The sequence below is a fragment of the Acanthaster planci genome, unplaced genomic scaffold (genome assembly GCF_054643075.1).
Source record: "Acanthaster planci isolate LZ-2023a unplaced genomic scaffold, COTS_SCS Contig13, whole genome shotgun sequence".
NCBI classification, from domain to species: Eukaryota; Metazoa; Echinodermata; class Asteroidea; order Valvatida; family Acanthasteridae; genus Acanthaster; species Acanthaster planci.
In genome coordinates, this window is record NW_028257637.1 from 78,655 (window position 1) to 104,296 (window position 25,642).

The 25,642-nt window shown below is 39.0% G+C and overlaps 1 protein-coding gene across 2 annotated transcripts in view; it reads left to right on the forward strand.

The window, feature by feature from the left end:
* LOC110985733 (histone acetyltransferase p300-like) overlaps nucleotides 1–25,642 on the forward strand; it is a 101,168-nt gene extending 75,526 nt beyond the window's left edge. The window contains exons 5-6 of one of the 2 annotated variants that reach the window (XR_015423819.1): nucleotides 10,765–10,882; nucleotides 25,304–25,642. The gene's annotated coding sequence lies outside the window, so the exon portion shown is untranslated. Of the gene's footprint in view, nucleotides 1–10,760; nucleotides 10,883–25,303 lie in introns of both variants that reach the window. The other variant, XR_015423818.1, reaches the window with a different exon arrangement.

Here is a 25,642-nt window from a genome sequence, read left to right on the forward strand (position 1 = left end):
CAAAAGCAGGGATAACGCAACACAGTTTCAAAACAGCGGTCCCAAATCCCATTTGCGATTTTCACCCACTTTTTTCTTTCTTTCCCCAGGAGGAGATGGGGAACACCCCTCTCTCTGGTAACATGTGCACATGCACTTGAGACACGCATCTTGTACTACTTGACCTCCATGTCACTGCTCTGTGTACATGTACGTCGTGTGTAGTGGCTTGGACCACAGACCCGGAGGAGAAAATGCTTGGACCGGACGCGTTCTTGGAGCTCAAGTAGTCTAGTTGGCGCAACTGGCCTATTCCGATTGAGGGCGCTGTGTATAGTTATGTCCCGCGATGATTGTGCGGCGTTCGAAGTTTCACTTTTTGCGTTTTGTAAAAACTTCACGATTTTCACCACAAAAAGGACGTCATTGTTGAAGTGTTTGACAGCCTATGGTACCATTTTTCAACATAAACAACTCAAAAGATGGTCAATTGATGCAGGTAAGTTAAAAACCACTTTTTGTTTTCAGGACTTGCTAACGTTTTGACACAGCATGGTGCACTTTGCCTAGCTAGTTGCTAGTCGGTGATGCTGAGGCCCACCATGCGTGCCTACTGTTTACTGCGCACCGGAGTTAAATACATAAACCATTGAGCAAACAATGTGTGGTGTCAGTCATTTGTAAAAGTGTAGGACTAACCATGGAGGAAGGAAAACACGTTACCTAGCCCAGTGGATGTCGTCTACAAATTACAATACAGTGGAAATGTACTTCCAGTAGGTGTGACATGTATGAAATTAAAAATGTATAAAATTATATAAAGTTTGAAATTAGACAAATTCAGTGGTACAAACTGGTAAGGTCATACAATGTTTCTATGGGAAGTTACAACCCTTTGAAGTTTCAAAGTCATCAGAGCCTTTTTGTTTAAAATGTGGTTCACAAATTGTTCACTAAAACTACTTTAGTTCTACTGGAAAGAATAGCTAGCCTACATGTATGACAATACAGGACATTTGATGTTGTAGGGACTGTTGTAATACAGTGCATCACAACTGCGCGCATGTATTTCCCCATTCACAAATGTTGGCGATCGCGGTCTCGTGTTTCCGCTGTTGCACTCTGGGATAGCTTGATGTTCCCACGCTGTTTGGTGGTGTAATTTTGTCCTACATTGATAATAGCTGTTCCGACATCGAAATCCGCATGAAAATCGGCTGATTTTTGAGCCCAAAACGCCAATGTTCAGGTAAGGAACTAGATTTTTCTTGGTTTTAGGGTGAAGGGGTTGTGTGAATGTCGATGAATGCATTTTTAATCAATAGAATGGCATTGAAACTACTTGAAACAGCTTACCTCACGTGGGTATAGTACATGTACATCGCACACGATCGCAATCAATTTTTATGTTGGGACTCACGCTTCAACTTTCGATTGTTATGGCCTGATGGATATGTTGTGCAAGTGGTAGTTACTCATTTAAACATAATGGTGATCACTCATTAGTAAGATGCCACCAACATCATAGTTGAGGCTGTTCCATCATGTATGCTCACTCCCTGCTTATTGAATGGAATTATTTGCTTTCATTTTTAAACATTTTAAAATTATTTTTGTTTGTTTTTAAATTAGTTCCAAAATCTTTTGAAGTAATTGTTTTATTCTAGAAATATTTTCTGATAGGTACAGGCATAGATTTTCCCATCATTTTCATTCTGCCATGACATAACTTTCTTAAACTTGGTCAGTTATTGTAATTCCAATCCCTGGCTCTTGTGGGAAAGAATGATTGTTAAAAACACTTGGTTTGGGCTGAAGGAACTCTTAGCAACAGGGGTTGTGTTTTCTTGTGCAAATGGGAGTGTTATATTTTATAATCAATTTTATTATTTTTGTATTTTATTATTTTAGCAGTATGATTATTATTTACCATTACAGACTTTGACTGCCATCCAGGGCTGGGTACCATCCATCAAAATGGGAGTGACTTTAGAAGTATGGTGTCTCCGAGTTGGCCTCTTCTCTGCACTTTCATCCAGAGCTCAATGTCAACATTCTTCAAGTGAAGCGACAGGGAGTACATGTACATGTACCTTTAGTGTAGGTACTGGTTGCAGAACCTTTCTGGTAATTCTCCTGACTGTGGCTATGGGAAAGGCACCCTTCAGTTGTATACCAATTCATTATGAACCACTTCGAGTTTGTGGAGACATTGGACTCAATCCTGGACCAATGCCTCTAACATCACTTGATATGGACCTCCTTCAAAAGTTGAAACCTGCCGACAGCCCAATTTCACCCCTGAACATGCTGAACTTTGATCTGCTTAATGGACATGTTATTCAATTGTTCAACTTTAGAAAACAATATGGAGCCACTTAAAGTAATTATGCCCAATGGACAATGAAGTTTTAATAATTAAACCTGATTGCTTGGAAAATGATAGGGGCTGGGCTCGGCATTTCAGCGTACAATCAAAAGCACTTATTGGAATGCATGATAAGTTGAAAAAGAGCAACCATGGAAAAGATGTGAAGGACCAGTTGGAAGCATGGGAAAAGGATGTGTACAGTGTATGTGTTTCCTGAGATTTCTGGTCCACGACCTACATGTACATGTGAACCCAATCCTTCAACATTTGATATCAGCGTTCTGAAAACTGAACTTGACACGGTTAAATCATGGAATGAGTAGTTACATGTAGCAAGAGAAAATGAAGAACTGAAGCAGAATATCGAATTCCTGTCAAACGACCTGATGAAAAATTGCAGACTCTGCAAAAGCATCATGAAAAATACCACAAGTCACAGGCTGCATCACCTCACAATGAGAAAAGAAAGCTGGAGAAAGACTACATGTATGATGAACTTTGTTCAAAAGGCAAAAACTGCAATAATCTCAACAAAGAATTACCAGAAACAGAGGAGATGTTGTCACAAGCCAAAGATGAGATTTATAACACTAACGATGAAGCTCTCGAAAGCAATCAGCTTGCTTGAACTGAATCTGCTTGCCCTGAAGAAAATACTCAGTTACCAAAAGCTTGGCAATCACATATTCCAGAGCACTGATTTGATATTATATTCTTGTCAATATTCTGATCATGGTGCTCCGCAGCTAGCCCTTCCAGTTTTTGTTGCTGGATGCAAGGTGCTGGGGTTGATCACAGCACCTCTGTGGAGGGTCACAGAAACCAATGGTCACATATATGAGATATGTGTGCCCGCTATACGAAGCTTCAGGAATATTTTAATGACTGTTTGAGCAGAGATACAGAGTTGTTCAAATTTATTGAGGGTGAAGCTTCACCATTTGATGAGCATTTGATTTCAAAAGATGAAGTTTACCACAGCCTCATTAAAGAATCTCCACATGGCAAAAATCACCTTAGGCATGATCTGATTCACCTTCACAGCAATTAATCACCTTTCAGGGAGAGTAGTGAAAGATTTCTACCTAATGGGCAATATCATGACTTACAAATGGACAGCAAATTTAAACAACAAACAGCATAGGTACCCAAACACAATAAGTTACCAGAGAGAGTGTTTGGGTATCTGGATTTTTTGCTAAAAAAGAGACCAAATGTGAAGTAAATAGGAAATGAAGCACAAGTTATGTTCAATTTTAATAAAATGGCAAATTATATCGACGCACTTTCAACTGAACAGTTGCACAAAGATATCCAGTCGGTCATAACAAAAAGAAAAGAATTGCAAGAAATGGTAAAACAACAGGAAGAAAAACGATACAAAGTCCTTCTACCAAATAAAAAGATAAAACAAACTCGAACAGGCAGAGCTGAACAAATTCAGAACCAGGGAAAAACTTACATCAATTATTATCGATGTTGGGCTGTGGCAATCAAAAGGAAACCGTTTTATACCAAAATGCAGCAGTGCGAGTCTGATTGAGAATGCTTCAATGCGCTAAAAAACAAGATGCCAGTATGATTTTGAAGGAAATTTCTGCACCGGTATGTGCCCTCAGACGAGGGATTCATATATTCAAAAGGGGGTAAGGAAAATGCTTGGATAGAGGTACATGTACAAGAACATTTGTTCAGATTTATTGATGCTGCTCTTTCCGTTGCAAAAGGACAGTTTTTTTTAGAACAGTTCATGATGAATCATCTGTTGCCATGCCCTTGCTTGTTGGAAAACATGTAATTCACTACTTTGTTGAAATTTCAGATGGGAATGATCAGGAAATTAAATTTCCATATTCTGGTAAAAAACTGGTTCAACATAGTATTTAAGGATGATGATGATGATGTGTGTAGTTATCAACTGATCAAAGATTATCAAGAGCAAAACCTTGAAATTGTTCTAGAATAATAAGTACAGATGTGAATGTAAATTTGAATGTTTACCTAAGAATTTACACTGGACACAAGTCCATGTTACAAAGCTCACTTTATTTAATTCTTTGTATTCAAAGTTTAACCATCACTGTAGTCACACTGTTGGCAACTGTTGAATAGTCCGATGAATGGTTATTGGTCCGGATCTCTTCTTTGATATCTTCTGATATTTTAATGATAACCTGTAAGAAGTAGAAAAAGAAAAACTTTTCAACGTCAATGAAATGGGCATTCTTTCAATACATTAAGGAAATAAACACCTACTGATGATTATGTTTTCTGGTAGCATTTTGCATTTGTTTAATTAGAAGTAATTTACCATGGATGATAAACAGTGTTCAGTTATTACATGTATGTCTTTACTGTTATTCAAACCTTTGAATAACAGTATATGACACAGTAACAGTATATGAGGTTCTTATTATATACGATACGGCTCAATAGATATTCCATGTTAATTTGTTGACTGAATTGTTTACTTCTCTAGTTGGTATTCAGCAAGAATTTAACAAAATACTAATTTTCTCATACAGCAATAGGTGCAGACTCAACAGAAATCGTAAAATGTGTTTGTCATAAGGTGTAAAATCACCATGTTCATTCTGTATGGAAAGAATCTTGTTAATTAGACACGTAGTCTTTGTTTTTGGTTAATTTGTTTATGTTGTTTCTATGGTAACCACAGATGATAACCAATAATAAGTTGTGTCTGAATTGTTATTTATCAAATCGACATCCTTTTGGCTGTAAGATATTACTTGTTTAATTTGTTTACTTGTTTCCTACATTAGATGAGCTACATGTATTTTTTGAAGAAAACAAACTGATTATCCAAAAGTTGGCAAAATTTCTTCTAAATGTTGCATATTCCACATAGAATCAATTCCTGTAGTCTGTATGTGATTTGTATTTTTTATTTTCCGTATATAATAAAAGAAAGGATTTATTGTTTACCTGTGTTTCCATGGTAGTGATAAATAAACGTTGTCTGCGTAATTGCAGCGTGGACAGGTCTGTTACACGTGTTTGTATGTCTGCTTTCAGTGGGAGAAAAAAAAAGTAAATACAATTTGTTTTTCAATAATTCCTGTTTCTATTTGGATACCTTTTTGTTCACATGTTTATCTAACCCAATTATTAACAAGATGACCCAAATTTTACCAAGTTTGCCACAAACATTTTATAAAAACAAAAGCACTTCTGGTGAAACTTTAAAAATCTGTAGCTTTGCTGTTCAAGGCCGGGCTTTCACTATTTTGGTGTAGCTTTGTGCAGAACTACATACTCTGTATAGCTACAATGTAACTACTTAAAAACAGTAAATTAACAAAGGAATCCTTTTGATGTCGGTGCCTTTTTGTAGTGTGTTACCATTATTTTTGCAATTTTAAGCAATAAACCCCCAAAGCAAGCGTGATACTGTACAAAACAGAAATGTAAAAATGGTTCATGCAAAAAGAAAAACAAACTGGAAAATACAAAACTGAACAATATTATGTTAGTAGAAGTTATCTAAAAAAACTTGTATAGAAACACATTCAGAAAGAATAAAAAGACATTTAAAAGCCTTATGGAATTCAAGCCTTATGGAAAAGAGCAAATGTGATGAAAGTAAGTGTAAACTTATAAATCTGAATCTAAAAAAACATGCATCAAGGTTGTTGTTAAAACCAATATAGTTTTGAAAGACTTTTATCATGCGCAAGCGCAATGGGGACTTTTTGCCCGATTCACATCACATCAGCCTTCTTTTCAAAGCTTTATTTTACCCGGTGTGAGATCTTGCGGAAGAAAGAAAACTGGCAATATCGACAAAAATTTCCTCAGAAACCTTGTTTTGCCACCAATCTTAACAATTTAAAAGCCTAAGTGGTACAACTTACATGTAATCTTACTCGTCAATAGATGGCAGCATTTTTCGACTTGGTTTGTCAAGCGAGGGCAGGCAAACCAAAAATGTACCAGTTGCTGCATCAAGCGCCATCTAAGTGAATATGGCAGCGCGCACGATGGTCAGCGGATTTGGTTGGTCTGATTTTGTCTGCTTTTGCAAGAAGGGAGCTACAGTACATCTTTGAAATTATCTCAACATTTAATGAAAGCCTTATCTTTATCTGCAAATATCTTACATGCGTTCAGGTAAAGTATAGATATTCAGCAAAACGTACAGAGATTGTTCCCGCCCGAAACTCGTGACGTGGAGCAACTCACGTCAGCAAAATCAGCAAAATCATCAGCAAAATGTATAAAGATATCAGCAAAACGTACGAAAAAGCAATTATCAGGATTTGTTTCCACCCAAAGCAGATGGAGTGGTAAATCAATTTTGCAGTGTTCCTGTGCAGAACAAAGCCTTCGATATGCAAATTCAAACAGCAATTACAAATTACAGAATACAAAATTACCCAATTTTCATGAACAAATTAACGAGGATCCAGTCCAGTACACAATATCTTGCTGGAATATCAGTCAACTAATAAGCATTTTCAAAAACCACTAACAACTATTTACGTCAAACGACAGGAATTGGTGAGTACCAAATGGCTTTCCTTAATTTGGCCCTTAATAATCTAGTGCTTCCCCCAATTAAGGAAGGGGTCAGGCATTTCCTTTCGGCACATTCCCTGAAGTGTCATTAATAATAATACAGTGACTTAAAAACGGAGGTCAATTTTGAGGTCCATGAATGAAATTTGCCCCAACACCCACCAAAGTCGGTGACTTTGCCAATTCTGAGGAGGGCAAAAAACCCCCGTAAAACCATTAACCCTAACTCCCTAGGGTATGTACAAAATTATATTAAAATTGGGGGACTCAGGACTGTTAGGGTTGAGGAAAAAAGGGGGAAATTCCCTTCTTGTTCCTTAAACTTGGCAACCGAGTACAGGAATTACCGGATCGCTGTCGATAACTCTAGAATCAGCAAAGTGGACTACCGACGGAAAGTGCATCAAAATGTTTTGCAAAGCAACAAAAGAGGCATTGAAGTAAGCTACGGTTGACAGGTGGTGGCACTGAACAGGGTGGAGGATGGTTGCTTTTGCAAAAACAGACAGATTTTTCTCTTCGCCAACCAAACGCCACGGCTACTCAAGCAAAAGTGACCAGGAGTTCTCTCCAGAGCTACCAACATCTTAAGGTCATGCCAGTAACTACATGTAGTTCAAGGCATTAAATCACCGTGCAAACAACCGTGAGTGACCACTACTGACCCACGTAGTCACAAGGATCCTCCAATGTCTCACGGTGATAAATTATTTAAAGCTGCAATTTATTTTGCCTCAAATTGATTAAGAGCTGGAATAGCTTGTTTGGGACAGAGCAATATTCAATCGAAAAAGGACAGTTTTGTGTGACGACAAAATAGGAAATGTCTTAACTTGGATGTGAGTGTTAAACATGTACATGTACCTTCGTCAAGAACTGCAAGATTTGTAGAAACCTTACAGTTCTGGAAGTAGTGTAAATGGAAAGTGAAGACAACGTCCTACCTGAGGCTGAGCTAAAGACTACCCATATAAAATGCATTAATTGGAAGAAAAACTGAAGCAACTAATCATGGCAACTTTTGTTTATTTTCAATGTGTAACCTTACAAGTGTCTTGGTTAAACAGCTACTGTAGCCTGGGCCTCTTTGACTACATTTCCATGATTTGAAATGTTAACAGTCTAATATTTAGTGTGCTCTCCTTTATTTCTGATTACTTAGACTGGCTTTTTTTATCCATACTGCCCTTACAGACCAAACGTCATACAAGACCTACCTTAGCAAAAAATGTCATTCAAATGGGTATACATGTATTTATAGCACTACACTGATGTTACACACCACTGTAAAAACAGGATGTTGGTAAAAGTTGGAGGTAACCAGAGGTAGTCAGAGGTACATGTACATGTACAGAAGTTATTTTATTCTTCATTAACAACGATTATAAAATATCCTCAATTTGTATAGCGTGTCTGAACATCAACTGCACCTGCAACAGTATTCACATGATTTTACTCGAAAACTTATGAAAAATGACAAAGAATTTCTTTAATTAAGGCCTACATGTATGTATCAGGTGCATATTATTTTGTTTCCTTATTTACCCACCCTGACAACCGTAAATCATCCTAAATGGAATAATACGCCAGGCCGGAGTTAGCAAACCAACTCTTCACTCGATTTCTGCAGGTTGAGTAAAAGTAGTTCAAACATACGGTTCTTGAAAAATTATCCAAAATTACAAAATGTCTGAAATGAATGCTACAAGTGTTTTTCTCTTTATTTATTGACCAAAACATCCGTAAAATGTTCTCTATGGCATAGCATGTCAGGCGGGAGGTAATACATGTCTTGTAATATAAAAGTATGATATGGTACACGTACATGTAACTCAATTTCTGGCATGTATGGGATGACCTGGAAGCTGATTTAAAGTACATGGAATTCAAACTACTGTAACTTGAAAAATCATCAAATATGACAATATTCAGGATGAATTCTTACAGAAGAAATCATCAATTTTATTTCTTCATTAAATTTTAGGGCAGTTGTTTTGTGTGTGTACGTGTCCAGTGCATGGCGGTGCTAAAAAGGTATAAAAATAACCGTGTATCCGGGTAGGCGGGTAGGGGGTCACAGGGTCATTGCCACAGGTACATGTAGGTAGGTGAAAAGGAGAGGCAGTGAAGGATAGGATAAAGGAGATGGGGGTAGAGATGTAAAGTGGTTAAACTGGGTAGCCATAAAGATAACAGACTCAGGAAGTACGAAAAAGCTGCTTGTGTGATATTAACCTCATTTATTTCTTTCATTGGAACTCGTGCTCACAACAGAGTGAATTATGTTAGCTTATAGCTCTAAAACTGAACGTGAAGCTTGCTGTGGAGCTCCTTGTCAATCAGTGTTGGTCATTGGAGGATTCCAAAAGATAAAGTATGATAAGGAATCTAATGTTCACAATTCAAGATACACACTTGGCAAATTTTTAACTTTTTTTTCTGTGAAGAGAAATAAGCAAACTTTATGTGATAACTGTAATTTTAAAGTCATTTCATTTTACAAATACATGTCAGTCGTAATGTCAAAGTACACTGTCGAATTATTCGTATTAGCGACAGAGGCAATTAATTTGTGGTTACATGACACCGTGGGTGATTAGAGAATTAGCCTGTGAGATAACAGAAGCATCTTTGAAGGATCTTCCAGTATGTTAACAACTGTTTACATGAAAATTAAGATGCCTGTTATTTTAAAAGACACATCAACATTTTAACAATTAGTTCTTTGATACCTTCATTTGAACAAAAGAACTAACAAATTCAGCTTCTGCATTGAACTCGAAAACAGAGTTCAGTCAATGCAGATGCATCCCACTGAATTTGCTTTAAATCCTTCTGACATCGACAACATCAAGTCTGGGCCTTTGGGTCGCAGAGGGGGGCAAGGTGATCGCTGCCCCCTTCTTCCTTAAAAAAGGGCAGTTTCCCAGAGGAAGTTCTTGTGATGCCCATTGATCTACGTGTACGTGCAGAAATTCCTACTTCTGGACCTTGAGGTTTCAAAGGCCAAGTCTCACAGCTCTTCTTTGAGGCTGCATTGCAGACACATCCAGTGACTGGCATCCAGCAGCTGACTATATATTCCAACCTTTGAAACACACTCAATATGGAGCCAATCAAGATATCCCTTGCAGAACTACATCTTTTTGGATTCTTGTGGTTTGTTACAATCATCAGTGATGTAACAAGTGGACCATGTTACCTATATCAAACTACATGTGTTTCTGATATTCACCAAGTACACTGTACATGTAGGTCATGGTGTTGCCACCATTTGGGGGTTGGTGAGATATACATGTAGGAAGTGTAGACACTGACAAATTGGTATCTTTGCGAAAAATTCTATGATTCCTGCGGTCTTTTTGGGTTGAGTCTGGACTTAGTTGCCAACTATTTGGTCTTCAGACTTCTGTTACAACCAGTGGTCTTTATTGATTAGCCTTTTTTTTGTATTTTGACAGACCTTTATTTGTACCATGGTTACAGTGTAGCAGATGAATTTAGTTTTACAATAGTTTGCCTTAGAATGTACATGTACATGTACAATGTCAAGCAGAAAAATAAAGCACACGTTAAAGAACAATATTTAGGTAAAGGGTGAAGCATAAATTTGCCTTTGTACCCTAACCTCTTGACAGACATACATGTACACCTGTACATATTATAACATAGGACAATACAAGACATGAAAATGTTTTTGGCAATGACACACACGGACAAACACTGACAGGCAGGAGATAATGCAATGCATCAAAATCCAATTCTAGTCGGTACAGGTGATCTATTCAGAAAGAATTAGATTACAAAATCTTGGTGAATATTTTTTTTAGTAAATAATTGAATCTACTGTAATTTGCCATTTTCTACCTAGACAGTTGTTAAGAAGTTAACATCCAGCCTGTTCCTACTTATTCATCTCTTTGCCATCAACCTTTCAAGACGACATCACTAATTGATTAAGAGAAGAGTTAGAATGTATGCATCCAAAAATTGGTAAGTTTATTTCCATTCCTGAGCAGTGCAGGATTTTCATTACAGCTCATGAATGAAAAGTACTTGAGTTTCATTAATGAATCCTGAAAGCTTATTTTCCCTTTGTCTCAGTCACAAAAATAAGAGGGAAAAGTTGTTTTTATATTTTTGGTCAGTTGCACAAATTTTCCTTTGTTCCCCATTCATCAAACTTGGCTTTCTCATCGTGAGAAATGTGTGGATAACAGTTCAGATGACCTCAGAGGGATGCTCTTTTTTGGCTTGCGCATCTCAACCAACCAGGACTGGGTAATTTAAATCATGTTGGTTAAAATCACCTGAGCACTGATTTTAATCACAGTTTCAATCCAATGACTATATGAACAATAATTACTGATTTAAAGCACTCTTTTGTAAAGAGCGGTATCTCCTTTTCCAGAGCAATTAAACCAATCGACTCAAAGTACAACATGTCATCACACATTCAGATATCCTTTCATTTCATCAGCATTTGACTGAACAGAACTTTGGATTTGAACAAAGTTGTGTAATATTTTCACAGTAAATGTGTGAGGGTCATTTGATTATCTGTCAAGCCAAGTGTCTTTTGGAGAGACTGTGTATGAAAAGTGAACTGTTTACACTCCAGCATGAAATGCTACTGAAAATCTTCAGTTGTACCGCATGAATCGCGAATGCTGTTATCAGGGTATTTGTTATGGAGGAATTTTGAGTACTTTACAGATGTACCTAGGCAATGTCTTTTGGGCAGTTCCGTATGGGAATTGAGAAAAATGACAAATTTAAAGCTGATGGAATAAAAATCTAGTTTTTTGTGCGGTGTCAATAAATGTGCAACTGGCACGGAGCCAAAAAATGTTTTTGAAAGTAAGGCAAATTAAAAAAAAAATGCTTCTCGTCCAGATTTTTGAAAAAACAAAGAAAGAGGGGCTTTTTATTTTGTATTGGTTTTCAAGATGGCCGCCATTTCAAAATTTCCTGCCAGTGTTTCCACTGTTCAAAGACATGTTAAAATGAAAGACAAGTTGGACAAAAGAACTGAATATATTTACAGTGTCGTTTAGTGTTGTATTGGCCTACAGTGAACAGGTTATTAGATGCATTTGCCTTAACTTCCAAAAGTCAAGATTTATCTTGGATGAGTAATTTTACAGATAAAATCAAGCACCAAATGCCAACTCTCAAAATCTACAAGTGTACACGCCAAGCTGTAAATAAAAATGTGTTTGTTTTTTTCATAAACATGGGAAGATTGATTAAAAATATTTGAGGCAATTTTTTTTCTTTACATTTTGTCGGTTTACTTTTGGAAGTCGTTTTTTTTTACTACTGAGATTTTACCCCCGAGGCTGGTTCCACAAGGTTGACTAGAAATGGTCAACTACATTGCATTTGAATATGGTCAGTCCAACTGTTGTTAATAATACTTACATGTACATGTACATTTACACGTAACATGTAGCTTACATGTATATGGTTGAGATCAAATCACTCTAGATGTCTGCATTGTAGATGACTGCATTACAGTTCTTCATTTCTAATAATACATGTACATGTACATACATGTACATGTACGCGTTACTTGTATACTTGTATGGACAATTACATGTATATTGTGATTTCACAGCACATTAGGTTATTCAGTGTTCCTAGTTTGTGTAATTCTGTGACCATGGTTAATGTAAATTGTACATGTATGCTGTTGGATACATGTACATGGAACAAGTCCTACATGTACCCCACAAACTAAAGCAGGATTAAGCAGTTTGAAGTTGACAAATGTAATTTGAAACAACTGCCTTGTTTCTGATCACAACTCGGGGTTCAGAAGTTGGAAATTTCACGCTCTATTCCAATACACCCTTGTTGCTACATGTACAGGTGTAAAACTTGTAATAGCTTTCAGATAGGCATGCAGATTCATTGTATCATGGTCTACATGTATATTAACATGATTAAAGCTGAAAAACATGCCCAGATTAAAAAAAGAAAGATTGCTGTTTAAGAATCGGCACTTTTCAAGGTACATGTACATTTCACATGTTGTAATCCCAATACCACTGCCTTTTTTTTCGAAAAATGACAGAGTATGGAATATTTGTAAGTATTAATACCCTAAAACTGTTGCTACAATAAAGTTGGTGCTATACATGTACATGTACATGTAGGTAAAAAGATAAATGGGTACCTGTGGCCTCTACATGTATGTTATAGATTTCATAGAATTTGTTTTAAAAATTATGTTAGAAAAATCATGCTTCATATTTACTAACGTAATTCTGTTACTGAAACATTCTTGGCCTTGGACCTTTCTTCATGTAGGATGTTTCAATATTTTAATCCTGGTTTGATGGTAGGGCCATAACCAGACCTTATTGAAGTGTTTGCAATCAGGAAGGTCATACGACTAATTCATAACAGGGAAAATACACATATTACAGTCAATTTTGTTCTGAAATGTAATTCTGTTATCAAGGAATTGCCTTATTACTGTACATGTATGTACATCTACATGTACATGTAGATGGATTTCTTGTGGGCATCTTTTTCCCAGGTTTGCAGGCCCATTGCCTGACCAGAAACTGGGGGGGGTGTCTTCAACTCCAAAATTGAACCTTTGGCACGTGATAACACATGTTTTTTCTAAAAAGGCTTATCATAATGTGCTTTGGAACAAGACAAGTTACATGTTTGTCGTGAACCGAAGGATGCATGTAAGACTTGTAAAGTATACTTCAGTTTTCAGTATTCAAGGCGTGTGATAAATTGGCCTGGTGTGAATTTGCTCTTGACCTGGCGCCCTGAATCGGACGCTGGGTGACGAGCAAATGGTATGACCATTATTATTAAAAGTCTCAGAAAATTCCACAACAAATTATAGAAGTTCGATAAAAATTGATCAATTCTAGTAATTCATTATTGACTCCACTCACTTACCGAACTAAAACTTGTAAAACATATTTTGGGGCGCATTTAAAAGTAATCCTTTTCCTTGTACATGTGTATGTACATTGTAAAATAGACACATGTACGTGTCTATATGCCTGTTAAATTTCCTTGTAGCATATGCTGTAACCCAGTGTAAAACAATTCAAACAGTATTACATGTACATGTATGTGTGACTGCTGCAATCTCTGAACACACCTTAAATGTACTGGCCTTAATCTTATCATGGAGGAAGGATACAGAAGGAGTTTGAACTGCCTGGGCTATGACATCTTGCCGATTACCACTTTCTGGCATGCCCGGTATGTCCATAGCCAGAGCCCAGTGCACACCTGCTACCCACCACCTGTTTTGCAACCGTAAGCTCCCTTTGTACCCCATGATCATCGCTGAAATTTTTCGTTGGTAATCTGAATCCCTAAAATGTTGTGTACTTTACACCTACATGTACATGTAAATTGGTGCCAACACATTAGGGGTCATAGGCAATTTCATCTGTACATATACATGTACATGTATGTACTAGTACCTTAGTTCATCCATCTCGAGCAACCTCTCTCTAGACGCTGAGCTGAACTCCTGTGTAGGCAGAGCATAAACAGCTATTGCCCACCTAGCCAAGAGGGCGTGGGACAACTCCATGCTTACCACCAATATCAAGATGCAGGTGTTCTGAGCCTGCATCCATAGCACTCTTCTTTACAGCAACGAGGTGTGGACCTGCATGTAATACACCTGTCCAGAATGCAGACTCAGTGCTTCCTGCCTCTGCAGCCTGAGAAGGATACTTGATATCACCAGGGCAGGACTGTGCGCCTAACAGCAAGGCTCCTGAAGGTCACAGGTATACCAAGCATGTTTGTGCTGCTGTCTTGGCCTAGCCTTCATTGGCTTGGCCATGCCAGCCACATGCCAGATAGCTCAACATCAACCCTAAAGACTGGGAAGCTCTTGCTGCCAATTGAGCCAGCTGGAAGCAGGCTGTCAGAGCAGTAACCCTGGCTGGCGAGCAACAGAGAGAGGCCAGGTGAAGGAGAAAAGGAGACGCAGACACCATCAAGCTAGTAAACCCCTATGAACCCAGGCACAGGCTTCACTTGCAGCATTTGCAACAGAGCCTGCCTTTCAAGGATTGGTCTGTTCAGCCACAGCAGGTGCTTCAAGTCAACCACTGATTGACCAACTCAGGCTACCGGTACATTCAGACAACGTTTTAAATTCACTTAAAATGGTAGTTACAGTACACCTGATTTGGTGTAACTTTTGCATTGAAACGATGTCTGGACGCTTTCTAAGTTACACCAAATCAGTTTTATTTCAGAGTTAAAATAGGGATTTAAACCACCTCGGAGGGAGGGTTTAGCATTGAACCAAAATGGTTTTTGCTAAAAACGTATCCGGTTTTTGCCAGTGCATTGAACTAGAGTTATGCATTAGCTTTTCTTTGGTGTGCTTTTGTTATAAACAATGAGGTATACAATGTAACCGCATGCTGAACGACCCATACAATGCTGTCACCCTCCAAAACTGCCATTACAACGTGGGAAAAAGCGGTCACTCTCGTCTGCCTCTCTGTGGTATATTGTCAGAACTGCCGCTGTACTCGGGAAAAAGCAATACATCCTTGTTGTATTTGCCTTCTAAGGATGCCTAAGACTGGTAATACGTCTGTGGCTGTGGACTGCTGATGAGCATTTTTCTAGGGCAACCATAATTTGTTGCATCGCAATGATATATGAACAAGTGTCTCCCAATAGAGCACCATGTTGCAAACATAACACAAACGCTGGTACCCGGGTGACATTCAGCATGTTTGTACCTATACAGTAAGTATATCGGCAACCAGTCCAAACCTGCTTCAAGTGCACGCCGGCCATGTGTGTATGTAAACAAACTTAAGTGGGATTTATTTAAATGAGTTCCACTCATTTAAATGACCCCAAGAAAAGGAGATAAACCGTTTTGGGTGAAACCTGCTAAATTAAAATTGTTCCATAGGCTCGGTGAGTTTTAATTTTATGACCGCCATCTGTGGTGAATGACCATTTTAACTTTTACCATTTTCACTAACACAGTGTCTGAACATAGCCTCAGGTGCAGCTCCATTGTCTTCTGAGACTGACGGATGCCAACAAGTGTTTAGTGGTTGGGCAGTGGTCATTTCCACATGTGTCGTGTAGCACAATCCAATTTCTTGTTAGAGGCTATGCAAGGGGAAGGTGGAGTGAGTGAGGGAACTGTGTGATGTGCTAACCCTGGTGCCTTCTCCAGTATTGAGACAAATCAGATTGTTATTGATGTCATCAATAATTTATCCATTGTCGTCAAGTTCAGAGTTGCCACACAGAAGGTTGTGACTGTTGAAATCACAGCCGACAATGTAAGGCTTGCTGGCACATGTATGTACATGTACATTCAATGATCTGATTTGGAATTCCACAGAAGTGTTAGAACCTGTTTTGTACATGACGGCACTACCATACTTTGTCATGAAAGCACACTCACCACCACTTTTCTTGTTAGTATTGTTTCATGTCAATAGACATCACAACCAGGTAATCTAAAAAAAAAATTATCATCTTTTAACCAAATTCCTAAGATGTAAGTAATATCTGGTTTAGTGGGCCAAGAATGAATCTATAGCTTTGTTCAATTCTTTGTAGTGGGCTATGAGTGATTGTGCACTCCATTGTAAAATAATTCAACCTGTGATAATGAGGTAAATATTCATGATGATGTGTTGGGATTGCCTTAGGGGAATGACTTGCATTTTGCTAAGTAGACTACATGTACATGTATGTAGTTGCTTGTGCTTCATTTGGGGTGATATTGCCATATTCTGTTTTCCTTGCACCAGTTGGTGACTGCGATGCTGTTCTATGTCTTTTTTAACTCTTACCCCCTAGGCTCCTGCAGTAGAAAGTATGCTGAACCTCACAAAATCCAACAGGTTCATGTACTTGTCTATGTACTTGTACATGCATATTACTGTACCAAACCTGATAAACTCCAACAGAATGAGCCTGTTGGAGTTTGAGTTTGATATGGTATGGATGGGTCTATGTAGTATAGGATGACTTAAACTGAACAGTACCAAACCTGACAAAATCAAGCACAGTCCAACAATTGGTACAGCAAGCCAGACACTGCACACATTGACCCGTGTGTGTCCCAACTCACACAGAATCCGACACCACCTTTCATTCCAAGTCTCACAAAATTCAACAACAAGTTCCTCAGGTACGGTACAAAACCTGCCAAAACCTCACAAAACCTGCTGTTGGAGTATGGCAGGTTTTGGGCAGTTGGGGTTAATGTTGTCTAGATTTCTCAGGTCTAGTTTGAAGGTGATTACATGTAGTTACAGATTTTTGCAGCTGTTCTCTGGTCATGTATAATTGATAGTATCTCAGATTTGCATTACCCTAGTGAAGTGAGTAGTTCCAAGATGTTTATCTCACTGCAGAGGCGTTGATGTCCGGGGTCCATTTGCTTGGCTGTCCTATCTTCAGTTTGGGTAGTGGCATCCTTTTGTTATTTGGCAGGTAATGTGGTTTGGGATTATATTAAGCATATACATTGTGTGATACTCTGATGTTTTGTATTCCTCTTTCCTGTTAGATAGAGTTGCACCCACAGTGAGCCAATGCACTTTAAATGTTGTTCCCCACATTTGCCGCATTTAACCTGATCTTTTTGTCAGCATTGCTCATACGAATGGAATCTTCCACATCAGACACATCTTGTTGGACTGCGTCAATTACTAGCAATATGACCAAGTTATTGGCAGTTGAAGCTTCATGTTATAGGTGAAATGATGGGTTAACTCAAAAGTTTTCATATCCCAGTTGGAATGTGCCAGGTAGAGTGGGTGTACTGAAGGTTAGGCAGACAGAGACTTTTTCCAGTTGGCCGTATGTTCTGCACAGCAGGCATTTAACCTCCAAAACTCTCGCTTGCAGGCTTCTGGTATTCCATTGGGATTCCAGTGACGACTGCCTTGCTTTGGGTTTTTTGATTTAGCAAATTTGGTAGAACTTTGAGGCCCATTGGTCATGTTGCCACATGGCTTATAGATTTCTTGCCTGGGCAGGAGTATGACATCTAGCGGTTATATCCCCTTGGTCCTTCTTCATTCATTCATTCATTATGGTTTATTAAAACATGAATGGCAGCCATTGGGCTGAATTTAACATGTTTTTACAATTTAAAAACCATTAAAATATTACAAAATAATTACAAAATGTAAACCTTAAATCGTAAAACACAAATACTGATATTAAGAAAAATTAACTCATTTAAATTTTTTATCATAGAAGCTATTGCACTACTTTGAAATCATTTAGTTTTACAACTGTATTGTACATACATGTATTTCTCAGTATTCCTCAGATCATGAGATATTGGTTGTTTTGTACAAAGCCATTTCATCCCAATTGCGCTTTTCTCCAAAGACAGTGTAAAATCTGTACACAGTTTATCCCTATTTTGTAGTGACTGTAAATCACATGCTTGCAAAGCTGGATCATACATGTATGAAAATTAATTAAACCCAAATATAATTCGACAAGCCCTCTTTAGGATAAATTCAATCCTATTTACATGGACTTTTGACAGGTTTCCATTAAAAACAATGGTACCCTATTCTAATACATGTACTGGCCGAATATAACCCCTATAGATAGTAATGAGGTCTGCCATCGGTAAATCAAAATGCTTAAGACATCTTACATGTAGCATGTATAATTTATCATTACATTTCTTGATCATTTCATTAACATGTGCATCCCACTTTAAGTCACATTGGACTATAATTCCAAGGATCCTAGCAGTAGTAACTTCCTTTAATTGATCAACTCCAATTAAAATTGGTACTGATAAACGTGGTTGTTTTGAAAAGAAACTGTCATTTTATAGCATTTGTTTGTGTTTAACCTCATATTATTGGTATTAGACCAATCCCAAAAATCCTATAATACATCTTGAAAAACAGATGGTCCTGTGGGACTCCAACAATCTACCAAGGTTAAGTCATCTACATGTACTTACATGTACTTGAAGACAGATATTGATGAATCGGCACATGCATCATTAATCATTATTGAAAATAGAATATGCCCTAGTTTCGTACCCTGAAGTACCCCAGCATGAACTCTACTCCATTCAGACCTACTGGTAGTCCCAAAATATTTAACACACTGACGACGACAATAAAAAAAATCAAAATCCAACTGATAATCCTCCACTTACATGTACAGTATATTCCTATCCACCTTCATCAAAACAAAGATAGCAAGAAAAAAACTCAATAGAGAATCAAACTATTTCTCTGATATATGCAAAGCCAAAACCAAGAAAACCAAATCCAATAAAAAAACATTTCTTAGAAGAACGCAATTATTAAACCAACCCATCCAAAGTGACACTAATGCAAACCGGCAAAAAAAAATTGAAAGGTCTTAGCTCCATCCCCCACTCCAGCTGAGCCAAACTGCACAACACAATGTAAGGCCTACTATCCATATTTGGAATAGCTGGGGAAATAGCTGCCCAACGAAGTGCGAGTTCTTTTTCAACTGCCTCCTTTTTTGTGAAATTCTGGGTTTGTCTGCGCTATACCGGTCCTTATCTCGCACAGTAAATGCTTAATATAATGGAATATGAAAGATCTAAAAATGATCTAAAAAATGCAATCTTGGTGTCATCTGAAAGGCCATATGTTCCTCTTTCTATTCATAGAAGCTTCATATTCATATTTGCAGTAGTTAGGGAAATATCTGCCAAAGGAAGTCCGAGTTCTTTTTCAACTGCCTCCTATTTTTGCGGAATTCTTGTTTCGTGTGCGCTATACCAGTCTTTGTCCTGCGCAGAGAATACTTCGTATATTCGAGCATCAAAGGATAGTTGTAGTCGTTAGGGAAATAGCTGCCAAAGGAAGTGCAAATTCTTTACCAACTGCCTCCTATTTTTGCGGAATTCTGGCTTCGTCGGCGCTATACCAGTTCGGTTCCCGCACAGTGAATGCTTTATATAATTGAAGATGAAACATGTTAAAATTATCTGAATCTGGCAATCTTGGTATCATCTGAAAGGCCGTACATGTATGTTAATCTAACTATTCATATAAGTTTCATATCCATATTTGCAGTAGTTAGGGAAATATCTGCCAAAGGAAGTGCGAGTTCCCCAAAACTCACTCCTGGCAAGCTTCGATGTTGTCTCTTCGCAAACCAACATTCACTAGGCACAAGCCTGGTAATCAGTATGCAAAGCCTACAACACAACAAACTTCGGCTACGCCATAACAAACCCCGATCAAACTACATCCGCACTCTCCCTGAACTTGTTCTAGGCTGGAACTTTTTTCAGTTCCGAGGTAAATTCTTCAGAAAGAAAATCAGATGTGCAATAGGATTAGTAGCAAGCCCAGAAATTTGCGACAAAGCTTTACACATACTTGAGTCAGAAATAGGAGGCACTTGTTCCACTGACTAGCCCTAGCCCCAACCGTAGCCATAGCCGTAGCCCCAACCCTAGCCATAGCCGTAGCCCCAACCCTAGCCATAGCCGTAGCCCCAACCCTAGCCGTAGCCATAGCCTCAGCCATAGCCGTAACCCTAGCTGTAGCCATAGCCGTAGCCCCGACCCTAGCCTCAGCCATAGCCGTAACCCTAGCCGTAGCCATAGCCCTAGCTGTAGCCATAGCCGTAGCCCTAGCCATAGCCGTAGTCCCAACCCTAGCCATAGCCATAGCCGTAACCCTAGCCGTAGCCATAGCCCTAGCCATAGCCGTAACCCTAGCCGTAGCCCTAGCCGTAGCCGTAATCCTAGCCGTAGCCCTAACCCCAGCTTGCCTTGAGTGAGTTTTGGAAATCCTTTATGACAGCAAAACGAATAAATCTGACACGTCATACTCCTATGTACATGATTATAAGCAGACACCACTCCATTTGAATAAATTCGGTTCAACAGTTATAGCTGATTTAAGTCTTTCCTTTGGTTGTATACAAACTTTATGCTTTGAAAAAATGGCGTTAAAGCCCCAGGCATTAGTACACATAAACTATGGCGCTGCTCTATACCCAGCCTCAAGGGAAAATCTCACAGGGTTTAAACCGGCAAAATTCGAAAGGCAACTTCGAGGCAAACACTTTTCTTTGAGACCTCAACCTCGTATCTTCTACCATACGAAAGTTATGACCTCATTTCTGGTCAGTTTCAAAAAAATAAGGGAAAACAGAAACTTTGTTGTCCCAAAGATAGCTCTTGACCTGATTCGGATGCAAAATATATCTGAACCTGGATGCCTAGTCATTTTTAGTGATTTTTCAAGGTGTCACCAAAAAAGTAGTGTCATCGGGGAAAAGGCATCAACCCCGTGACCTTTTGACCTGTGACCAGTAAACTTAAATTCAAGGTAGATGAAGAGTTGCACTACCTTTCTTGGAAGGCTCAAGGTCAAAGGTCACGGGAGTAAAAGGTTATTCAAGGTCACCAAATGGGGACACCCGTACTAAACGCCATCCCTATCCTTAAGAAATATCTAAATCTTGCAATCTTGGTTTCATCTGCAAGGCCACATGTTCCTCTATCAATTCGTATAAGTTTCATATCCATATTTGAAGTAGTTAGTTAAATATCTGTAAAAGGAAATGCCAGTAGTTGCCAAACTGTGTTGTATTTTTTAGTCAATCTGGCTTCGTCTGCGCTATACCGGTCCTTATCCCGCACAGAGAATGCTTCATATATTTGAGCATAAAAGGAGTAAAAATAATCTGAATCTTGCAATCTTGAAGTCATCTGAAAAGGCACCTGTTCCTCTATTTATACCAGTTTCATATTTGCAGTAGTTAGGGAAATATCTCCAAAAGGAAGTGCGGGTTCTTGTGTCACTGCTTATATTTTACCGTAATTTCGACTTGCGGTATACCAAGTCCTGTACTCGCAAAGAGAATGCTTTATATATTCGAGCATAAAACCTCTTAAATTTAATTAAATCTCTTAATCTTGGTGTCACTTGAAAGGGCTTATGTTCCTATTTCCATTCCTATAAGTTTTCATATTCATATTTACTGCAGTTTGGAAAATATCTGCAAACGGGTGTAGGAGTTGTTGTCTGACTGCTTAATATTTTGCGTAAGTCTGACTTTGCAGTATACCGTCTTCTGCACTCGCACAGAGAATGCTTATTCGAGCATAAATGGTCTAAAAATTATGTAAATCTTGCAATCAAAATCTTGGTGTCATAAATATTTAGCATACCCTGTTTCTTATTATATTCTTTATTTTCTTATCTTTGTTTACAGACTTCTTGTTAGAGTGTACTTGAAAGGCCACTTATACCTACTGTGTTGGGTTTTGGTTTTTAATCTTTTTAAAGTTTTAGTCTTTGAGTGTTTTTTAGTCCGTTAGTCCTTTTGTTTTTTGGTTTTTTTTTTTCATTTTTCCTGTACTTTTCATTAATAAATTATTTTTGTGTCCCTTTTTTTGAAGGTGTCTGAGTCCTATTAATTCAGTTGCCTGCGACTTTTTCTTCAAAGATCCTTGGTTTAATTAGAGTTGTTGTTTTGCGAGTTCCTCATAGTGTGCCATTTTTCCCCGTTAGACATGGACGCTCCATTTGCGACTCCCAACTTTTCATCCGTTCGGATTTAGGCAGTCTGACTTTAATCTCCAATTTATGCTGTTTAAATGCCCGATGTCCTCCAATACGCTGACGTCATCGGCCACTCTTAACTAGTCTTCCAGGAACAATGCCTGATAAAGATGAGGTCAGTCCTTATCCCGCCCACACAACAGTCGTACTTGGAGTTTCAAAAAGAAATATCCCCTCTATTTACACCTACCTATGAAACTTTTGTTCATGGATGAGTGTAAGCCTGCCCTTTCACAAAATAAGCAGTGGTCACAAAGTACTTGGGGAACAAGGCCCACACAGTGACCAAATTCTCCTCCCTCAAGTCAGGCTGCGAGATCCTCGGCGATGTTTTTGACTGTTGGCCCGGTGATCGTCTAACCCGCTTGGTGACTGGGTGGACCGTCAGTTTTTCTTGGTCTACCTTGCTTGCCCATTATTATAATCCTTTGATTGCAAACGGACCTTTTGCTCAACAAGTGAAGCAGCTAGTGACTGCTGGAAATGTACGTATATCCTGTGGCTTGTAAAGCCTGGGATGTCTCCACTGACTGACTCAAGCAAAGCTAGACCATAACTGAAACAGTTTGCAATCGAGCTAAAACGAACGCGCACTCCGCAGCCCCAATCTGGTCATTTATGCACTTCCGACCACGCAGCTGAATTTTGATATCAGAGTTTTACCTCTGTGATAGCGCTGTGACCTTCCATAAGTTGTCTGCCCTTGAGGGTGGAGACTAACTTTTCGTTGCTCTACCCTTAACTTTGAAAATGTTTACATATTTCACCTCATTGCATTTGCAGCATTCCGACCCCCCCTCAATTCTGACATAGCTAAGCTGCAACAGTCCTAAATTTTTTTAAAGAAATATTTTCCTAAATAGTCCACACAACAAATTGAAAAGGTATTTAGATCTTTGGCCATTTAGTTAGAGAAGTATTGAGTTTTTTCGTTGCTCTGCCCTTGACTTTGAAAATTTGACTCCCAACTTTTCATCCGTTTGGATTTAGGCAGTCTGACTTTAATCTCCAATTTATGCTGTTTAAATGCCCGATGTCCTCCAATACGCTGACGTCATCGGCCACTCTTAACTAGTCTTCCAGGAACAATGCCTGATAAAGATGAGGTCAGTCCTTATCCCGCCCACACAACAGTCGTACTTGGAGTTTCAAAAAGAAATATCCCCTCTATTTACACCTAATGTACCTATGAAACTTTTGTTCACGGATGAGTGTAAGCCTGCCCTTTCACAAAATAACCAGTGGTCACAAAGTACTTGGGGAACAAGGCCCACACAATGGCCAAATTCTGCTCTGCCCTCTCCACAAATTCACTGGCAAGGCAGGGAGATAAAGATGCTACTCCGTTCCCAAGATCTGATGCTAATGGCTACTTACTTATCAGGTACCTTCGATGATTGATGTTGTAGGTACCTTACTTAATTTACGACCTACTACAGTAGTAAGGTTCTAGCAGACACCTCTTCAGTCAGATGAATACCTGTGTCTGCTCGTTCAGCTACCCTCTTGGATACATGTCTGCCTGGCTGTTCGGCCGAACTGCAGTTACTGCATGTACATGTACACAGGTTTCCTCTTACAGTTGCTCAACCCCTGTCAGCCTGTCAGTGTCCTAGGGGCCCTTACTCTGGTAACCTTTATCTCCTACTCCCACCAGCTAATAACCATTCCCACAATCAGACATTCTGGAGACTGGCTTTTGTAGGCAGATGTGCAGATGAGGCTGGAGCTTTCCAGAACATCACTTAGAAGCATACTGGTTCTTAATCTTCAGTTTTCTGTCGTTTTTTTCACTCTCCGATCTAAGTAAGTTCAGCTCTTGTCCTTTGTCTGGGCCTTCATAACACTAGCATATCTGTGACCAGTGAAACTGTAGATGGGTTTCGACTGCTGGTTTCTACTGGCACTTCCCGAATTGTATGGCTTACTCCTATGTCCGAACTTTCAGATTCCAGGAACAGGAGTATATTGGTTATCACATTGTTGCTTCACCAGATAAATCACCATTGCAGGGACACTCTCCCTATACCTTGGCCTCCTAAAAAAGACAGTTGCCCTTATGAACATTGGACTTTGAGATTCTCAAAGCCAACAACTCTTCACTAAATGCATATGCTTGCTCTCAGAGAAAGATTCATGCAGTAGAATAGACACATCACTATGTGACGGAGTCAGTTCCTTAGGTACCAGACAACCGACTCTGCGCGACTCTGCGCATTACTGTCCCTTCATTCACATGGAACATCTAGCTGTTGTTGTCCTGTGCCAGACCCCCTCACCTTTAGGTCTTAGTCGCAGACAACCCTTTTCTTCGTCTTCCAACAGGGTAGAGTTGTAGAGCATGTAAAAGCATACATGCCCCTCTCTGTTAACGTTACTCCCGGCAATCCTGTTAGAATTTGCCAGGAAAGACATCTTTTCTTTGTGTCGTTCAGACCTTCCTAACTCTGAAGTTTGACTTACCTATTTCCCTGCTATTCAAGGCACGGTGAAGGGTGTACATTGTAGTGCTTCAATTCAAACACCAATAAGTGCAGTACATGTAACTGATTCTTGTCTTCCATGAGACTCGGAACTGCAGTTTTCAATCATACATGTACTTAGCAACTGTCTGCTGTCACAGTTACCCAATGTGCTCCACCATCGACTCCCATTCCTTAGACAATGCATGACTCCAGGTATTTCCTTCCTGGTATGTCCTTTTTTTATGTTTCTTCCAAATACTGAGTCCATGTCTGGCTGGGAGTTGTTACGGGCATATTCCTATATTGATGATAGATGGCCCTTTATTCCTTTTATGTCTTTTTGTATTCTGTAGCCATCCCACCACCTGGACCGGTGCTACTCTGCATACGTAGTGACTGTTTGGGTAGGTTGGCTGTAGACTTCTCCCCCACAGTAGTGTGGGTTAAGTCTATTAGGGAATACATACCCAACCAGTCCTCTCCCACCCGTCCTTGGCTACAACATTCTTAGTCGCGTTCGAAAAGAAGGACGAACATGGCAGCACGACCACAGTGCATATTGGGAGGCCAAGGGGCACCATGGATGATCAAGTCTTTTCAGCGAATAGCTATACGCGCATGGGAAATTTGCATTTGTAGTGACTGTTTGGGTAGGTATTCTCTAGTAGACTCGACCCACACTACTGTGGGGA